We start from the raw sequence: 20,116 nt of genomic DNA, 5'->3' as shown, positions 1-20,116 counted from the left end.
TGCCATGGATGTCCAACTCTGTATAAATAACATTGTCTGTTGTTAAAACTTCAGTGTGATTATTATTCTTGTCTGTAACTTGTACTGTCTCTGTGTACACGCTCGAGCAATATAGACTGATCATTTTTGACTTACCAGGTGTCTGACTATCATTTCTTTGGGTGTTGACTGGACGGGTATTGGGGGTCTTAGTACCAAACCATCTTTTTACATATTATTATAAAGTTAATTAATTATCAGCTTTATCAATTGGTCCTTCGAGCCGGATATGTTTGAAATATGGTGTACGGGGGGGAACTGCTATTGTCAGACTCCCGGCAGACCATGTTTTAATACGTATCAAACGAACCAGCCTTGGGTGTAACGACTTATCACTTCTATTCAGATGAAGGTTAACTTTGAACAGTATCACATTTTATTTTGTTTTGGACCTGGACGCGATCGCTGGACCTTTGGACTGGACCCTCGACATGTCTCAAATTCCACATGGTCCAGCCATCGGGGTCGGGATCCCTGAACCAACATCAGATTTGATGAGTATATATTTTTATTTTATTGTACCATGGTCCAGTGATTGGGACCTCCAACTTCTCCCTGTGAACCTTCTGATGAGTATACCTTTTTCTTTATTGTATGTATTGTCTTTACCGAACCTGTGTCTCATAATTATCAGCCTGTTTGTAAATTACTGTTTAACATAACTCCGCTAGGGAGTGAGTCAAGTAAAAATGTTTTATCACCTTATATTCCTGGGAGGACATTCCTGAATGTCTCATAAATTCTCTTATCTACCTGGGTCATTATATAGTTTGTCTTTGTCTCTGTATATGTTTATGAGACCACCGGAGACACCCCGAAGTTTTTTTTACACTGATGTTTTGACTATCAGCTGTTCCTTACAGTTATTTGTCTTTATTTATATATATATTCATGTCAAGGCGTCTAGAATAACCCACAATTCAACTTGGGTGTTCGAGCAATGCATGGCTATATATATGAATATATGGATTTATTTTTTTTGTACCTCGAAATACCATTTTTTCACGCTTTGGTTTTCGGTGCGGGTGAATTTATCTAATATTAGTTTTACACTAGATGTAGGGGGTTTGTCTGTGTGCCTGCATGAATATATCCTTACAATTGTCATAATGTACTAATTTTCCTTCTATACTGATATTTGACCTAAGATTAACCCAGTCAGATATAGCCACCCTTTCACACTGCCTATTTGCTATATGTGGGTTAATGTTACACAACGGGTCTCATATCAACCCATAAGAGGAGAGTGTTTCAGTGTCACTCTCCAATCCTGGCTACATTTACCTGCTCGCCACAGGTAACACCATGTATACAGATCTGTGTTTTCAATGTCAGTACCACCCTTACCATCCCTCTTAGTACGAAATATTACCAGCCAGCTGCATACCGAACATTACTAACATGTTCGACCCATATTGACAATTGCCAGGTTGTCTCCCTTTTAATTCAGAAACTTCTGCATCGGCCCGTGTGTCCGTTTGAAGTTTGTGTTTTACTTACTTGTCAGTACATTTTTTTGTTTTGTCTTATATGTTTGTTTTATTTTGACCACTGGAGTTAAATCATCCATCCATTTAATATATTAAGCTTTAACAATAGGTTTTAAACCCCTCTTCCATACAGCCTCTCACTTCTCCCATGTCTTATCTGTTTACATTCTCTTGTTCCGAGCTGGTATCATAACAAGGCTATGCCCACAGAAGAATACATTCACACACTATAACTATGAAGGCTTGTTTTAAAAGTTTAAAATATATATATTTTAACACTGTTCTAAATTCATTGAACCATCAGTATAATTATATTTGCCTTAAAAAATAAGTTTTAATTTATTTAAAATATTTTGAATATAATTTAAAAATAATAAGTAAACCAATCAGGTTAAAATCTTTTTCATTCCAAAATTAGTTTGTTGCTGGAAGATATCTATGTTCGGTATGTTTGTATGTCTGTCTGTGTGTAGTAATGAACGGTTTCTCTCTCTATCTCTCTCTCTCTCTCTCTATGGGTCAGCAAGCTGTCGTACGGTGTGTGTGTCCGGGCGAGCGAGGGAGCTAAGGAGGGAAAGTTTCTCTCTTTATCTTTTTCTCCCTTCTATCTATGTATGAGTGATATGCAGGCATGCGTGAATGTTTGAATGCGTGTGTCTGTCTCGCTAGTTCTAACCATTTTAGTCAAAATTTTAGTCATTCTCCAGTCAGTTAGAACAAAGTCAGTCTGGTCTCTTAAAACTCCATTTCCCATAATTCCTTCAGCAGGAAGTGTTAGTGGTATGTTAGACACGTTTCCATGGCAACGTCATCCCAGCTGAATCTCTATTGAAGTCCATTTAAAACATAGATCAGTTAAATTAACACACAATAAGATTCAATTTGTTCCATATCAATATTGGGAAACATTAACTATAATATTAAGTTTATTATAAAGTCATTTTGATTTATTTTAAAAGTTTTGAAAAAATTTTATCATTTTAACTTAAGATTTTTTTGTAAGCTTGTAGATTTGCAAATTTTCAGATTTGCTATTTTTCTGTACTTATCTCATTTCAATATACTCTTCAGAACAAAGATGTTTATTCCTTATTTTTCATTGTTATATTTTAATTTTAAAAGTTTTAATTATAATTTTTTAATTTTAAGTTTTTCATAATTTTTTTTCTCATCCCCTTTCTCATCAACAAATCATCTGACACACACTATATTATAGATATATGGGTGTCAAATAGAGGGGAGTTTGATGATTCTGATTTAAATATGATTATGATTTAAATGTTTAATTACTGTGTTTTGTGTTTCATTTTCATTTTGTGTTTCATTTTAGAAGCCACCCCATTAAATCCAATTCCTGGACAACTATAAGGTCACAATACCTGCCAATTGTACATACAATTGTACCTACAGGGCTAAACTTTAAATTTATATCTGGTTCTAAACCTGTTTTAAACTGTGTTTCATACTACAGTCAACTGTCATGCCCAACAGTAAATTTGATTTCCATTCTGTCTTACAGATTTCAACTTATGTCTTGGATAGACAGATGTTTGATGCCACATGCCTACATGCAATCAGGAAGTATTTCTTGAGTTTTAAGATGATATCACGTAAGTTTTTTCCCAAAATAAAGTGTAAAGTGATGTACAAATTTACATAGTACAGAAGTGTCCCGTTCCATTTTAAATACTTGTATCTTGGTAAAGCACAAGGACTGCAGCTCCACAAGGAGGAAGGTAACTTTTCTATTTCTGAACGTGTACAGAAACAATCAATGACCCGAGACGTAGGTCTCTTGTCAGATTTCAATATGAAAACTTACAGACTGGTGAGTTGTCCCTCCCTACAATCTCTCTGCTGCCATGCCATTAAACTGTGCTAAAATTGTCTGTCTTAGTTAAACCAAACATGTTGAAAAGATTTGTTTGGGACGGTGACATTAGCTGAGATTTTTTTGAATTATAATAAAGTATTTGCAAAGGTGCAAAGGGAAAACTTGTGGAAACGTGTGGAGTGTCTTGGGAATTCATGAACTATAAACCCTGTTTTGCTTCCTATTTGAATAAATAAATTATACAGTCCTCTTGAAGAAGTATAAATGTGTATGTTATCCAACTAACCATTTATTTTTGGCCTTAAGTCATTTAAATCTTTGCCTGTCTGATTTGATTTTGAATAATGTCACAAGGTGAGACCTGATCAGCTTGACCTTTGACCCTATCCAAATCATGATAAGATGTAGGATTGATAGAGTCATTTTGGTCTCTTATCTGAATTATCATAATGTGTCTAGGGTCCCTTAACCTTAAAATGTCCTATTAATTATGGTCTCATATGGGCCTGTACTTTGTCATGGTAAAAGTACTCTGTACTCTCAGTCTCTCTGTCTGCCAACCAAGGCCATGTAGCTGCAGCTGCCGTAAGTGGCTATCTCCAGAATGTTCCCAATCAGTTAAAACATGTCTTGTCAACGCTTTGCGCTTTAATGTCAAATGGTGTGATCTAATGTCCTAATGACCTGTATCTCTATACATGACCTATATCTCTGTATGACCTGACATCGTCACTAATTTACTCTGTCAGCTGTCACCCTGTCACAGATAAACCTGCCACATGTCCTATAATATCGAAGGGATAACTTGTTTATGGAACCATAAGATGTATACAAGGATACCCTAAGATGAACAACAACTTATTATTCAGACAGCCAGACGCCTTGTCCATCTGATGACTTCCTTCTACGTATGAGGGTCTTACAACCAATCAGAAGAATACACCTATATCTGATGCCATGGATGTCCAACTCTGTATAAATAACATTGTCTGTTGTTAAAACTTCAGTGTGATTATTATTCTTGTCTGTAACTTGTACTGTCTCTGTGTACACGCTCGAGCAATATAGACTGATCATTTTTGACTTACCAGGTGTCTGACTATCATTTCTTTGGGTGTTGACTGGACGGGTATTGGGGGTCTTAGTACCAAACCATCTTTTTACATATTATTATAAAGTTAATTAATTATCAGCTTTATCAATAGCAATAAACATGATTTTTTACTAAGGACGACTATCTTCTAGTTGTAGCTGGGCCACATATTGTATAAACAAAACTGTAATGGTGGTTTGTATGCAATGCTATATTCTACTGTAGGCAGATATAGGCTTGCAAACCTACTATGACATCTTGGCACTGTAGTTCAAGACCTCGAGACAGTTTCATTGTCACGTAGATGCACCGTAGAAAACGTACGTTCCTTAACACACAAATGAAACATACTGTAGCATAAATAAACAATAACAATACATACGCTACCTCTCTCGTCACTTTTGCGGTCATCACTCATCATTCAGCCAGCTGTGAGCTCGACTGAACTCAAAGTATTTAAGTACATTTGCCGGCATCACGGATAGCACTACCTTTCACGAACCACCTCCTACACCCTCCCCCTGCCTACTTCCACTGCGTTTGTGAGTGTTCACACAGAGGCTGCATCACATTGAAGCAGACCAGCTGAAATGAAAAACATGTTTTTTTAACACAACCACAATAGAGACATTGTTAACAGAAGATAACAATGGACAATGATACAAAAGAAAATCTATTGTTGTGTATTTTTATATCAAGTCCAATCTTGAGATTTAGAAAGCACTTTGAGTAAAACATTTGTCTCTCTAAGAGACCGGACAGAAAAGAATGTTGGCGAACATTCAGAATGTTTTCATCCTAATGCTGACTCAAGAACCATCAGAAACTCTGTTTCATGTCAAGGACCCCCAACTTGACAAAAGATATACCAGGGACCCCCATAAGAGTAGATTTTTTACGGCTAGCAGTGATTCTCAACTGTTTTCATTTCAAGGACCCCCCAGTTTGACATGCATTAGGGCTACGGACCCCCGTTTAATGGCATTTCTATCTCTGTGACCCTAATTTATATTGTAAAATAATGTTAATTTAACTCAGAGAGTGTACACATGTTTTGTACACTCTCTGAGTTACAGGCACATAAGACCCTTATGATAAGGGTCCACTTGGTTCCTAAATATCTATCATTTAGCTGGGGACCCCCTGGAACCCCCTCAAGGACCACTGGTGGTCCCCGGACCACTGGTTGAGAACCACTGCTGTAGTCTGTTCATCATGCTGGATGCTCCAGTTCCATACAAATGTAAGTTCTGTGAGATTACCCCTACAATACAAACGTAAACTGCTCAGACTCAGATAGCCGTTTGGTCCTGAACAACTTAAAGGTTACATTGTATTTATGATCAAATTATACGTTTCTGAAATGAAAGTATACAGTGGTGGAAAAAGTACTCAAATTCTTTACTTAAGTAAAAGTACCAATACTGAAATATAGAAATGCTCTACTGTTACAAGTAAAAGTCCAGAAAAAATTACTTGAGTAAAAGTACAAAAGTATTGGCATCAAAATGTACTTAAAGTACCAAAAGGAAAAGTACTAAAATGTTTGAAGATAGCAGATCTCCAAGTTCACAACGCGTCGCAACAAGCTTGTAGATCTGCTATTTTCAAATAGCCTAGGTATAAAATAGGGCTGAAGTGGTTAATGTATGTTTTATAATTTAACAATTTATATCTGGAAATAGCTAGTAACTAAAGTTTTCAAATAATTGTAGTGGAGTAAAAGTACAATATTTGCTTCTGAGATGTAGTGGAGTAGAAGTTTAAGTACTGAACATGGGAAATACTCCAGTAAAGTAAAAGTACCTCAACATTGTATTTAAGTACAGTACTTGAGTAAATGTACTTAGTTATTTTACACCACTGTTTAGGATCAAATATATACGTTTCTCTAGGCATGTTCATTTGAATGAAAGTGTATATTTAGAAAGGACAGTTGCAATTACCAAGCAGCATATAAACAAGAAGATGTTTATAGATAAGCCTATAATGTGTCTGCCACCTCACTGCCCACATTGTTACTTATGTAGCCTATTAGTAGTGCTGTGTATGTGAGATGATGTTCCTCACCCAAACATTGTCTTCCCTATCCTCTCTCTGACGTTTTGCTTAACAGCTTCATTATGAAGGAATTGGACCTTGAGGGTGTTGTGTTGTCGCCCAAACAAGCCAAATGGTAAACACATCTTTATTGTTTCAGTAGGAAGACATCCATTCATGTTTGTACTCAAATGTAATGACCAGAGATGCATTATATTAATGCACAACAGGCTTTCAGTACTCTAGTTCTTGTCACGTTCTTAAAAAAAGGAGGGCAAACAAAAAGAGGCAGAACTCTGGATTGCCATACAACAGCCCTCCTTTAACACGAACGAATAACATAACAAATATATATATATATTTTTTCTAATTTTTTTTATCTCGCGATTTTTGTAACCAATTTTTTTCACCCGGTGCCAATTTCCTAAGTGATCCTGGGCGCTACACCTGCCCTACACCAGCGCTACACCAGTCCCCTTCAGCCTAGGGAGGCCAGTGGAAGGAACACGTTATTCCAACCAGTTCCCTTCCCCTCCATCAGGCGCCCCGGCTGTCATGGGGGAGGCGGTATAGTGACCAGGATTACTACATGAGGGTATTAACTACCCGCAGGGCTTGAGTCTACAGAGGTGCAAGTGACTGGAGACAGTCTCCAGCCATGTCTCCAGTCGGTCTCCAGGCGTCGGAGGGGGCCCCCTTGTCTCCAGTCGCCCCCCTCATAGACCTCCATTCACTCTCCAGTCTCCAGAGGCCCCCACCTTCCTGAAAATCTCTCTCGTTTGCCTGTCCCCGCCCCCTTCACTGCTCTCTGAGTTTCTCAACGGCAGCCATCTTTGTTTTCATTTAGATGGACAGGAACACTCTATGCTTTTTAATTCATTATAGACCCCCACAACCAAACAATGATGGTCCCTTGGTGCTGGTTGGGACCCAATAACATTTCGATTTTATGTTTTATATGTTTTTGATGACGTTAAGGCCTGGATTTGGACTTCTCTCTCCCAGCCTGCAGCAGCACAGTTGCCAGACTCTGCGAGAGAATCGAGCAACCTGGTCTATGAAAACAAAGCCCAAAAGAAGCGACTATATGGGCCACAGGAGCCCCCACGGATGGTCTCTTTGTGCTGGTTGGAACCCAATGACGTTTATATTTGATGTTTTATATGCTTTTGATGACATCCAGGCGTGGATTTTTACATCTATGTCACAGACTCCTGTCACAGCCAGCGTTGCCAGGTTCTGTGAGAGAAACGAGTGACTGGGTGTGAGCCCTTTTAAACCTACTGTATACATAGTCAATTTGAAAATAGCAGATCTACAAGCTCACAACGTGTCACATCGTGACGGATTGTGAGCCAAGATAAATCTTGGGGGACATAATAAAGCAGACCTGGCTGCAAACATTGGTGAGAGCATATGTCAGACAGCAGCAGCATCAGAAGACAGGTGCCTTGTAAACAGATGTTTAATGGCTCTAATTGTGCTAATGGAACATAATCATTGATCATTATACCCCTTAGTCCCTAAGGAAGACCCGATTTTATATTGAATATGATTTTAAATGTGGGCTGAGAGCTGCTTAAAGCTAACAAGCAGTCCATGCTAGACACATATCATTATTCATAGAACATCACTGATCAACATTAAAGCCTCAATTTTATATTTCATATTATTTAAAATATTTTTAGCTTTGTTTATTATATAGCAGTTTGAGGGAAAGAGCTCTAACTCCGTTTTTGTACTGTTATTTAACATGACAGTTTAATGTTTTGTGGTCATGAGTCAAGGTGTGTTGGTCAAGACATGTTTACCTCCATCTGGGGTGTGTGGGTTTTGTAAACTGCTCAGTGTAACATGCATGATATTATACAACCCACATGCTAAATGAGGAGAAATCAAATTAGTGATTGACTGTTTCAGACAATGTAATGTATTGTAGATGTTGATTCTAATCACTGTATCTGATCTGTTTATTTATGTCAATTTTTTTCTGGGGACCCCAGTTTTCTGGGGACCCCAGTACAGTTCATCAGTAGGCCTACAGTTATTTTAATAATATGATAGGGCAGTGGTTCTCAAAGAGAGGGTGTACAAATGGAACCAAATGGACCCATGAGGGTCCATATGGTTCCATTTAGCATTTATACACTCTTAAGAGTTAGGATTTTATAGTATAGATTGCGGTCCCAGAGGTAGATAGGGGTCTCTGTGATAGCGCATACTGCTGCTATACTGCTGCTATGCTATGCTGTTCATATTATTTGAGATATTTAATTATGTGTAGGCCTTTATGTATAGTCTACATGATTGTGGATGTTGTGTGTTCATTATGCTCCCAACTAGTGTAATAGAGTTGAGGCTTTGGACAGAGAGAGACTCAAAGCTGTTTATGTGAATAAAATGTTCATCCAATATGTGTGTGCTATTACAGTAGTTCTCAAACGTTTTCATGTGAAGGACCCCCAAATGAATATGCATTTGACTATAGGGTTTATTGATGATTTTGATGTTATATTAACACATTTTCCTGGAGACCCCCTGGAACCCCCTTAACTCATTCACTGCCAGAACTTTTTTTTTTTTGCGTTTGCCCACTGCCAGAGATTTTTCATTGAGAAAAAAATAAGTACTCAGGAGCCGAGATACAAAATGTTTAAGTTTTAAGTTAACAAGGAAGTGGATGGGAGTCTAGATCTTCACAAAATCATATCTCCTTGGTCTTTGGGTTAAAAAATTAATTAAAAAAAAATAATATATATATATATATATATATATATATTTATTTATTTTTTAATTAAAAGTCGTTTTAGTCGTTCTTGGCAGACAGGGCTTAAAGGACAACTTTGTTTTTTTACAACCACGGTTTATATTTTAGCTTGTAATTAAAGTAAAAAAAAGATGAGTGTTTTCCTTTTCATTTACTGCTTTCTATAGTTTTAGCAATTTTCGCGATATTTTTTACAGTGGGCGGGGGCATTCTGTCCGGTGGCTAAATATGCCTTTTTTACACAATAAAAAAGGTCCTGTGGTCTTGGATGGCCAGATGTGAGTTATTGGGGGCTAGAAGAGCTACTGTAAATAATAATAAAGAAAACACCGGGTTATTGTGTAAAAAAATACATATTTAGCCACCGGACAGAATGCCCCCGCCCACTGTAAAAAAGATCGTGAAAATTGCTAAAACTATAGAAAGCAGTAAATTAAAAAGTTTAACACTCATCTTTTATTTACTTTAATTACAAGCTAAAACATAAACCTTGGTTGTAAAAAAAAAAAGTTGTCCTTTAAAGGACAGAAGTCGTTTTAGTCGTTCTAGGCAGGGAATGAGTTAAGAACCCCTGGGGGTCCCCTGACCACAGGTCTTTTTAATATTTTCTGTATCACATGCAAGTAGGGACATGGTGGTGTCACAAAGCAAACAAGCACTGGTAGTTAGTACTTCTAGCTTATGTTGGTTTCAGGGTGCAAGTCCCTGCAGTGCTGTACCCTGCTGACTGTCTCACCTTTGTCCTGTATGTTTACATGAAATGTTATCACTCAATTAGTTGTCACGCTGTCCAGTTAACACATTTGGTTCCATTTGTACACTCTCAGAGTTAGGATTTTATAGTATAGATTGTGGTCCCAGAGATAAAAATCAAATGGGGGTCCGTGGTCTAATGCATATCAAACTGGGGGTCCTTGAAATTAAAAGGTTTGAGAACCACTGTGACAGGGGATACTGTGTGTTCATATTTGAGACAGTTATTTATGCAAATATTCCACATTCACTTTTCACTTCATTAATGTTTTTAAATAGCCGATCTACAAGCTTGTAGATTGGCTATTTTCAAATAGCTGATGTATATAGGGTATATAGTAGCTTGCTGATTTTGATGCTATAGATATTAACACATTTTTCTGGGGACCCCAGTACAGTTCATCCGCACAGTTATTTAACATGACAGTGTGGTGCTAAAGCTGCAGTCGAAATCCAGCTCTTAGAGAACATGTGATATCCCCTGGTGTGTGTTCATATTATTTTAGATATTAAATGATGTGCAGGCCTATTGGCTTTGGACTGACAGAGACAGGCAGAAAGCTGTTCAATACATGTTCATCCTGTGTGCTGTTGCAGTGGTTCTCAAACCTTTTCATGTCAAGGACTCAAAATGAATATATTTTTGGCCATTTTAAGATTTTTTGAAAATAGCCAATCTACAAGCTTGTAGATCGGCTATTTTCAACCAGGTGATGAAAGGTTTAAAGTGGCTAAAATGTGTAACATGGATTATAGGCCAAATGCTACAGCAGAGGAAATGGTGAGAAATCTAATGAGTGATTGACTGTTTTAGACAACATGCATTGCAGATATGTTGATTCTAACCAAATTACTGTATCTGAGATATTTATTTATGTCTAGGCTCCTATGCTCTTGTTTAGTGTACATGATAGGGCAGTGGTTCTCAAACAGAGGGTGTACAAATGGAACCAAATGGACCCTCACAGGTCCATTTGGTTCCATTTATACACTCTTAGAGTAAATGTATACAATTTAAAATTATTTTAAAGTAAAGATTGCTGTCCCAGAGGTAGAAAATGCTCAAATAGGGGTCCTTGAAATGAAAAGGTTTGAGAACCACTGTGATAGGGGATACTATGCGTTCATATTATTGTCTCTGCCAGGCCGAAAGGCATGGCGAGAGAGTATGTTTTGCACCCTGTCTGACCAGCTAATCTCCAGGACCGTTGGCATGATCGCAGCGAAACTATGCACACACACTCCCTGGATGCCAATTCAGAACCTCTGCCCCAAATCTTTCACATGGGCCTGTTATAGCGCCACCAGGAGACCGCTTTTTGCAAAACCCATTTTTGACAGTACTCCTACAGATTCTGTCCAAACGTCACGTAAATCGTTACACAGTGGCCCTCATTTATCAACGGAGCGTATAAACCGGCTTATATTTTTCCATATATTCGGCCGTACACCAACGTCGAAGTCACATTTATCAACGAATCCTACACAGCCAATCCTAGCGTACATTGGGTCTGAGCCTTGATAAATGTCACGGCTGAAACCGAGCGCCATTTAAATAACACGCCCTTAAATATTCTCGAAACGCCCTGATTTTACGACATGGAGAACCAGAATACGACCAAATAAAGCATGGGAAGCCAAAAGAGTTTCGCCGGCTCGCCTCGCCTCGCTGCCTGTCAAGTCACACACGCACACGCACATGCACACGCACACGCCTCTCTCTGTCTCACACACACACACCCAACTGTGTCTTTCATGTAATCCGTAACGGTACTATCTTTGTCACGTAGGCTTGTAGCCTACATGAATTACATAATGATACCAATCACATCGCCATGAATGGGGTTTGTATATTAATTTATTTAACCCATACCGAGCAGTGCACAAGCAGTCATGTAGGATATTCCCCGTGAGACTCGGACGGGCGGCAGTGATCCCGTGCTGCCACGTTAATAAGAGATTCGATCGTCGGGTTGATATCCATAACCCAACCAGGTTGTGTAGCCTACATAACTCTCTATGACATAACTCCATAACATAGGACAAGCTACAGTAAGTTTGTAGACCTCACTGTCCATGAAAAGATGGTCGGGGCTCCCGAAAATGTTCTCGCAGAAGCGCTCGTATATTTTGAAAATAGCAGATCTACAAGCTCACAACGCATCGGGATGGGACCTGTTGTGAGCTTGTAGATCTGCTATTTTCAAATAGCCAATGCAGCCAGATCTGCAAGCTTAACCGAATGACTGTTAAAGCAGTTTGTTTAAATTACTTTATAAAATGTTATATTTTCACAGGGATTATTTGTTAGTGTAGATATACATTTAGGAGTGGATTATGTGTCCAGATGCCTGTCAGACAGTCAGACAATGCTTCTCCGCAGGTCTAGAATGGAATAAACGGGCGCAGCCAACGGCAACAACTGCTATCGACCCAGCCTGATCTCCAGAGAATACCGTAACATTGCACGGAACGAGTGCACTTCATTCCGTGGTTAGTCGCCTCGGAACTCCCAAATTGCGTGCATATGTACGGCGAGTCCCACGGTGGGCGTAACCAGTCGCAACACGGAAAAACCCGGAAGCAGAGCAGTCCGCACAATAAAATTTACGATTCTGTGCCTATCGGTACATAACTCAAACGGCGCTGAGTAGGCACAGGCGAATGTCACACCGTTCAGGACGGCAACTCGGTCGCCTTAGCTCCCTCGGTGGTCCTTCACGGGGTGACAATTCGCCTGTGACTGCGCGCCTCCGAAATGGTTTTGTCACAAAGGCAGCGCCGTACCATATGCACGCAATTCGGGAGTTCCGAGGCGGCTATCCACGGAATGAAGTGCACTCGTTCCGTGCAATGTTACGGTAATCTCTGGAGATCGGGTTGTGATCGACCAGACGTGAGATCTCAGCGTACGGTAGGATGAAGCCATCGTCAGGTTATATTGATAAATGCCGAAAGTTGCGGTGATCTCGCCGTACGCCCATTATTTGGTCTGCGCCACGTTGATAAATGAGGGCCAGTATCTCTATAGTCATTAAACAAAACGGGTCTTTCAGATTTAACTTTTTCACTATCATCAGTGTTTCCTTAATTCATGTTTTTTTGTTTACACATGATTTTTTTCTATTGATATATTGCATTCATGTTCATGGGTATTTTCAGACATTTAACCACCTGTGAGGGGTTGTGAGCTTGTAGATCGGCTATTTTCAAATAGATGATGTATATAGGGTTTATAGTGGCTAGCTGATTTTTATACTATATCAAATCTGAGAATCACTGTGCTATTGTATAGTGTGATTACAGGTCAATCAGTAAACACTAAAGGAAAGCTGTGTTGGTAAAGCCAGGTTAATCGTATCTTTTCATACATTTTCATGCAAGTAAGGGCATGGTGTGAACATGGCAAAAAAGCACTGGTAGTAGGTACTCCTGGTTTCTGCTGGGAACAGGGTTCGAGTCCCTGCAGCGCTGTGCTTACTGTTTCACCTTTGTCCTGTTGTATGTTTACATACAAAGTTAGCACTCAATTCATAGATTCATAATACCTGAATGCACTTTTAATTATAGTACATCAAGCAGATAGCCCTGTGATTACATCTTTATAGCACATGGTTGCATTACAGTGCAACCACAATGTGATTAAGTTCTTATTCACTATGCAAAGTTTTTGTACTCCTATGTTATGGTGTATTAGTCAGCACAGTGGATTAATATTTCTATCGATCTGGGATGTTAAGGTTGTGCAAAACTGTGGTCAATGAATTGCCTCTTCAGCTAGATTAAACGGCAGTCACTTATAACTGTTGAGACTCCTAGAACATTAAGACGTGTTGACATGGATAGCTTTGTGTCTAATAACATCTCTGTGTTAATGAATGGGGTATGAGCATTATGTCATACAGTGTAGATTGTAGATCGGACCATGTCGTACAGTACATGGTCTACAGACCATGTACTGTAGACCATGTCGGTCTACAGTACAACAAACTATTAAGATGTTTGTAATTACAACATGTACTGCTTGGTGTAATGTTTAAAGCAAAGTAGGCCTTGCACAAGCCCGGGATCGAACCCAGGACCTTTTGACCATGTCATGTGTAAATGACATGCAAATGGTCCAAACAGGGACACACCCTAATGCTAATCTGATCCCTCCCACATTGACTGGAGAAACCTCAGCCAATCGCTGGCCTCACAGAATGCACTACGGTACGGCTCATCCCCTCAGACAAGAGGCTGCGCTACTGCGGTGCGAGGGGAAAGAATCAAAAGTACCATAGCGTTAAGGAGAACTCCTTCTAACGCTATGGACCAGAGCTAGTGTATAGTGTACCTCAGGTATTCATACCTATGAATAGGTATGAATACCTGTAATTACCTTGTCATGTGTTATGTGTCTTTGTAATGTAATTTGTCAAATGTCCAGTGTAATGTTTTGAGACAAAATAGGAGAAAACTTAAAAAAATACGGCAGACAAGTCCATCAAATGTGCCACATCCAGCGTGCAAAGCAAGTCTCAGCTCTCCACTGCTAATAACCTACTGTATGTGAGCTGCTTACTAAGCAAAACTTGAGGATCAGAAGTGGGTTGTGACTAATCATTCTCGAGTATATCAGTGGACACTTAGCCAACCACAATGTGAAACGGTAATATGCAAGACAAATTGTTTTGTTTGACACATGGGTGATTTTTTTGTTGGCAAGCTAGACATGTTTTCAAAAAACACTGCGAACTCCATTTTCTGGTACTTCAGACACGTCTATGGAGCATAGCCACCGTCAGCACTGCTGAAATGTGTGAATATGAGCTTGCCTTACACAACAATGTCACAACATTTTCACAATGATGGCCCCATGTTGATTTGATATGTTTTTTCTATTAGGAAATTAAAAAGCACAACCAGTCAAAATATCCCAGAGGATAGCACCACAAATCAACACCGAAAACACTTTCCAAAGTGGTCCTCGGTGGAAACAAACAATACATTGAAATAAACACATTTATGGAAATCGAATCAAATTATAAGACCTACACCCAATTCTTCAAATTTCATCCCACAAAAGTTAACCATCACCACCCTTAACTTTTTGTTTAAAATATATTGTTTGGTTTGAATGGGCAGGTTGTATATGGAGATCTCAATCTTGCTATTTTACTGTACTGCACATTGCATGACACAATGCTTTCTCTTGTGTACAATTAAGTTGGCTTCTTGGTCATGTTTGTGATTCTATCTATGATTACATTTCAGTTGTTTAACTCAATCGTCAACCGGTAATAATCCAAATTGTGTCATTTCTACCGGGCATGTTTTCTTTCTTGATCAAGCCCAGACAGCTTTGATGGGCACAAATTGGATTAATCTCCGATAGACTGTCTGAATACACAGGACTTGGAAATGCTGCTGATTGAGCTGACGTTATTCAACACTGTGGGTGACCAAATTTACTGAGCTGCAGAAACAGCTGGAAACCAGAGTAGTGTGTGATCACAGAACCTGTATTTTCACCTGCGGGGCATCTTTGCCAGAGAAATACAGCTGCATCAGGAATGCTTCATTGGTTCTGTTGACTATTACAGTGGTTGTCAACCTTTTCAGGCCGGGACCCCCCGAAATTATCATATTTGAACTGAGGAAACCCCAAAATAATCATATTTGAACTAGGGAACCCCCACCCTGACAAACTTGGAATTGTGGGAGTTGAGGCATTACATTTAGTTTGACTTGGTTCCACAGATAAACATTGTGAAAATAGCCACCATCTTTCCTATATTATTTGACAATTTGGCCAATGTTTGACTAGTTTAGTTATTAAGACCTTTTTAAATACCAAAAAACAAACAAAAAAATCACGTGGGGACCCCCCCTGGGAGTCCCGACCCACAGGTTGAGAACCTCAAGACTATTACACAGATTGTGAAAAATATTTTGTATGCAAGGGGAAAATCTGCGCTAAGGGTGCAGGGCTATAGACCAATTATTTGTTTACTAACATTGAGACTGGATGCACAGGTGATTGTTTCATGCAATCAATTCTCAACCTGTTGTTTTGGGGTGCGCTGGTTTCAGCGCACCCCAGCCCCCTCTTGTGTGTTGGCTAGTGAGGCGCGTCCTAGCGAGACCTGACAGAATGGATTTCATTTGGAGCCAGTATGACGTTTGCAGCCAGTGTGACGCCGTCTGTTGAGGGGTCTATATATTATACTTCAAGGCCATGGGGTCACAAAACACAGTTGAGTTCATCACTTTCATCAGGTTTCATGACGATCCAACCAGAAGATTGTGAGACATTGAAAAGAGGAAATGTGGGCCTAATGATAGGAAAGGAAGTACCATGGGGGTCACCAAAATATTAACACATTGATTGCTAAAGGTTTTAAACATAGTTTTCTATCCCGTGCCGACGTATAATTACCTCATTTCGATGATATTTGAAACGCTGTGGAACCGACATTGTGTAAAAAAAAAAACACGGAAAACGTTCCTGTGGCTAGGCAGAAGGATCTGTGTATCCATGGGAACGACAAGTTTCCAACCACGATCCGCCATTTTGGAGCTTTGGTCCGCTGAAAACGGGTGGTTTTCAATGGGAAAAAAAAAGAAATGAGTTACAGACGTTTTTCTGAAAATCCCATCATTGGGGCGGGTGGAAGTGACGTTTTTTGGAATGACGTCACATCCACATTTTTCTTCTCTGAGAGACGATCGATCATTCCAAAGCTGTGTTAGGTCGCCCCTTGTGGAATTTTCCCCCAAAAATGTAAAAACGAGTTAATTCGATCTGGGCAATCAAGCGATGGATTTCAAAAACGAGTTAGTTCGATCTAGACAATCAATGTGTTAAGGGTCATCTACTAATAATCACAAATATTTGTTTGGATTAATATTTGCAATAGGGAGGGAATAGTAAACTAGCAAAATCCCAACTCTGGAAATTATGATAGTTAAACATAAGGGAGCTTGTATTTTGTGTTATGATTCTTATGTAGTTATAGCAGTGGTTGTTTTGTAAAGTTTAAGTTGTTCTGGTTACAGCAATATGTGACATGACCTATTGTACCAATACAAAAATAAACTGTACTAGCCTTTTTGTAACCTTTCTGTAACAAGCTTTGTTGTGTTACCATTTTGTCTCAGAGCCTTTATTTGATAGGTAGAAAGAGAGACAGTGGAGAAGGACAGGAAACAGAGAGAGAGTAGGCGAGTGACGTGTTGCGAAATAATGGTCTGGCCAGGCGAGAATCAAACCGGGCACTCACTGTCAGGCATTAAAGCCCATGTGGCGTGCACCTATAACCACTATCGGGTTGCCACAGATGTTTTTGTATAACTTAACCGATAAGGTGGACAGACAGAGTCAGTAACATCGACCTACGGGAGCGCACCAGCCTTGTTCCCTGTGGAGGAGAAGAGGGAAAAAAAAACACTACCATCACAAGACCAGGAAGGTCTGACCAGGAACCCACTAGAGAGAAAAGGAAAAGAGGATTCCTGTGGAACACCTGGAGAAGAGAGATGGAGGCAGAGGCCAAGAAAAGCAAGCATGAGGTGGAATGAGCTATGGAAGAGGACTGCCCAGGATATGGGTGCGATGGGGGCCCGCGTTCCCTCAGGAGCAATGAAGCCCATCACAGAGTTGAAGAAGAGGTTACATTAAGTATGCTGGCGAGCTTATGGGATTTCTGCAGACAAAGTAGTATTTCTCCAAGTCAGGAATGATCGTAAAAATTCAAATTTTCATAGTAGATGACTTTAATTTGCATGATAATGTTACCTATACTTTACCGTGTGCGTGCGCGCGCGAGAGAGAGAGAGAGAGAGAGAGAGAGAGAGAGAGAGGTGTGTGTGTGTGTGTGTGTGTGTGTGTGTGTGTGTGAGTGTGTGTGTGTGCGTGTGCGTGTGCGTGTGCGTGTGCGTGTGTGTGTGTGTGTGTGTGTGTGTGTGTGTGTGTGTGTGTTGCGTGTGTGAGTGTGAGTGTGTGTGTGTGTGTGTGAGAGAGAGAGAGAAATATATATATAGAGAGAAATAGAGAGTGTGAGTGTGTGTGTGTGTGTGTGTGTGTGTGTGTGTGTGTGTGTGTGTGTGTGTGTGTGTGTGTGTGTGTGTGTGTGTGTGTGTGTGTGTGTGTGTGTGTGTGTGTGTGTGTGTGTGTGTGTGTGTGTGTGTGTGTGTGAGAGAGAGAAATAGAGAGAGAGAACGAGAGAGAGAGAGAGAGAGAGAGAGAGAGAGAGAGAGAGAGAGAGAGAGAGAGAGAGAGGGAGAGACAGATGTGTTTTGGCAGCCCTAACTTTATGACTTTGTACCATCAAAAGTTGTTGATGGAGTAGCTTCAATGTTGTAGCCTAAGCTGCTTTGTTTAGTACATACTGCATAATCCTGTAATGCACAGTATCTTAGCAACTTTAAATCATGAGTAGAGTTGCTTGACAAGCTAAAATGTCAAAGCTTCTCCACCACTGTGTTATAAAAGATTTTGTTCTACATAGTGGGAGTCATAGCATATAGTCATAATTGAAGCTGGGATCTAAGGGACGCAGCTGGTCCTCTTCTTAGATCTCGAGAGCACATTCTGATCCTGAACAAAACAGACACGGCAATCCTCCTCACAACAGTGGGAGACTTCTTTTTTTTTTAAATGGAGACCTACTGTCAGTGGTGGAAGAAGTACTCAAATGTTTTACTTAAGTAAAAGTATCAATACTGCAATTTAGAAGTACTCTGTTACAAGTAAAAGTCCGGAATTCAAAATGTACTTGTAAGTACAACAGTATTAGTATCAAACTGTACTTAAAGTACCAAAAGTAAAAGTACTAAAATGTTTGAAAATAGACGATCTACAAGCTCACAACACGTTGTGATGCGACACGTTGTGAGCTTGTAGATCGGCTATTTTCAAATAGCCTCTGTATAAAATAGGGCTAAAGTGGTTAATGTATGTTTTATAACGTAATAATTTATATCCGCAAAGTAACTAGTAACTAAAGTTTTCAAATACTTGTAGTGGAGTAAGAGTACAATATTTGCCTCCGAGATTTAGCGGAGTAGAAGTAAAAGCATAGACAATTGGAAAGACTCCAGTAAAGTAAAAGTACCTCAAAATCGTACTTTAAGTACAACGCTTGAGTAAATGTACTTAGTTACTTTACACCACTGCCTATACAGTATGTATGTATGTAATGGACAATGGAGTGTAGCACAGCATTACAGCCAGCACAGCTCAGTGAGATGCTCGTCGCTTACTGGTGACAGAGGGCTGACTCCCGTGACAGGGCGACTATATGATCTGCCGTTGGAGCTATAGACCTGATGCAGAGGGAACCTGGCAGGAAAGTTTGACAGGACACTCGGGCGTGACATGGAGTCTTTATCGAAATGGAAGAACCGGACAATGATCTGATATACTGTCATAGCCCGGCGATGTGTCCTGATCGGCAGTGACAGACATGACGGCGAGCCTAAGAAATGTCATGTCGGCAAAAAAAAAGCTCGGTTCAGGGAGACTGTGGGAGAAATGGAGAGAAAAGATCGGGGAGAGAGGGGGTGACGACAGGGCCAGGTAACAGGAGCAGTAACCAGTAACAAAGGCTGACATATAAATGTCTTAATGTCTTAATAGATCTGTGGAAATGAGAGAAACAGTGATCAGGACAGGCATTTATGTAGTAAATACAAATGTCCATTTCAATGGAAAACACAATCAGTATGCCCTTTTTAAAAACAGACACACATTCCTGGGGATCTTGTTAATGCCTCTGAAATGACTTTCCCTCTTTTGCTCTGGGTCCTTCTTCCCCCCCCCCCCCCCGTCCTCCCTCTCGACCGTCCTCGACGTGACAATATGTCATGCAGGCGGATATAATTGCAATAATGCAATTTGGTTCGGAGGTGGATTGAGAGAATAATTGGACTCAACCCCAAAGAAGCAGCGGGCTAATGATTTAGCATGGCCACTGGCTATTGTGAGAAGCGAGGGACGCGTTCAAACGCTGCTGAGCTAATTTCCTCTGATGAGGGTCTTAGCGCGTTGTCTTTGTGTCAGCACAGAGGAGCGCATATAGCGGGCCATGAGGAGGCCAATTGCTCCATGATGGAAC

Source organism: Gymnoscopelus braueri (assembly GCF_963280865.1).
Source record: "Gymnoscopelus braueri genome assembly, chromosome: 3".
Classification (NCBI taxonomy): Eukaryota; Metazoa; Chordata; class Actinopteri; order Myctophiformes; family Myctophidae; genus Gymnoscopelus; species Gymnoscopelus braueri.
This window is presented reverse-complemented; position numbering follows the sequence as displayed.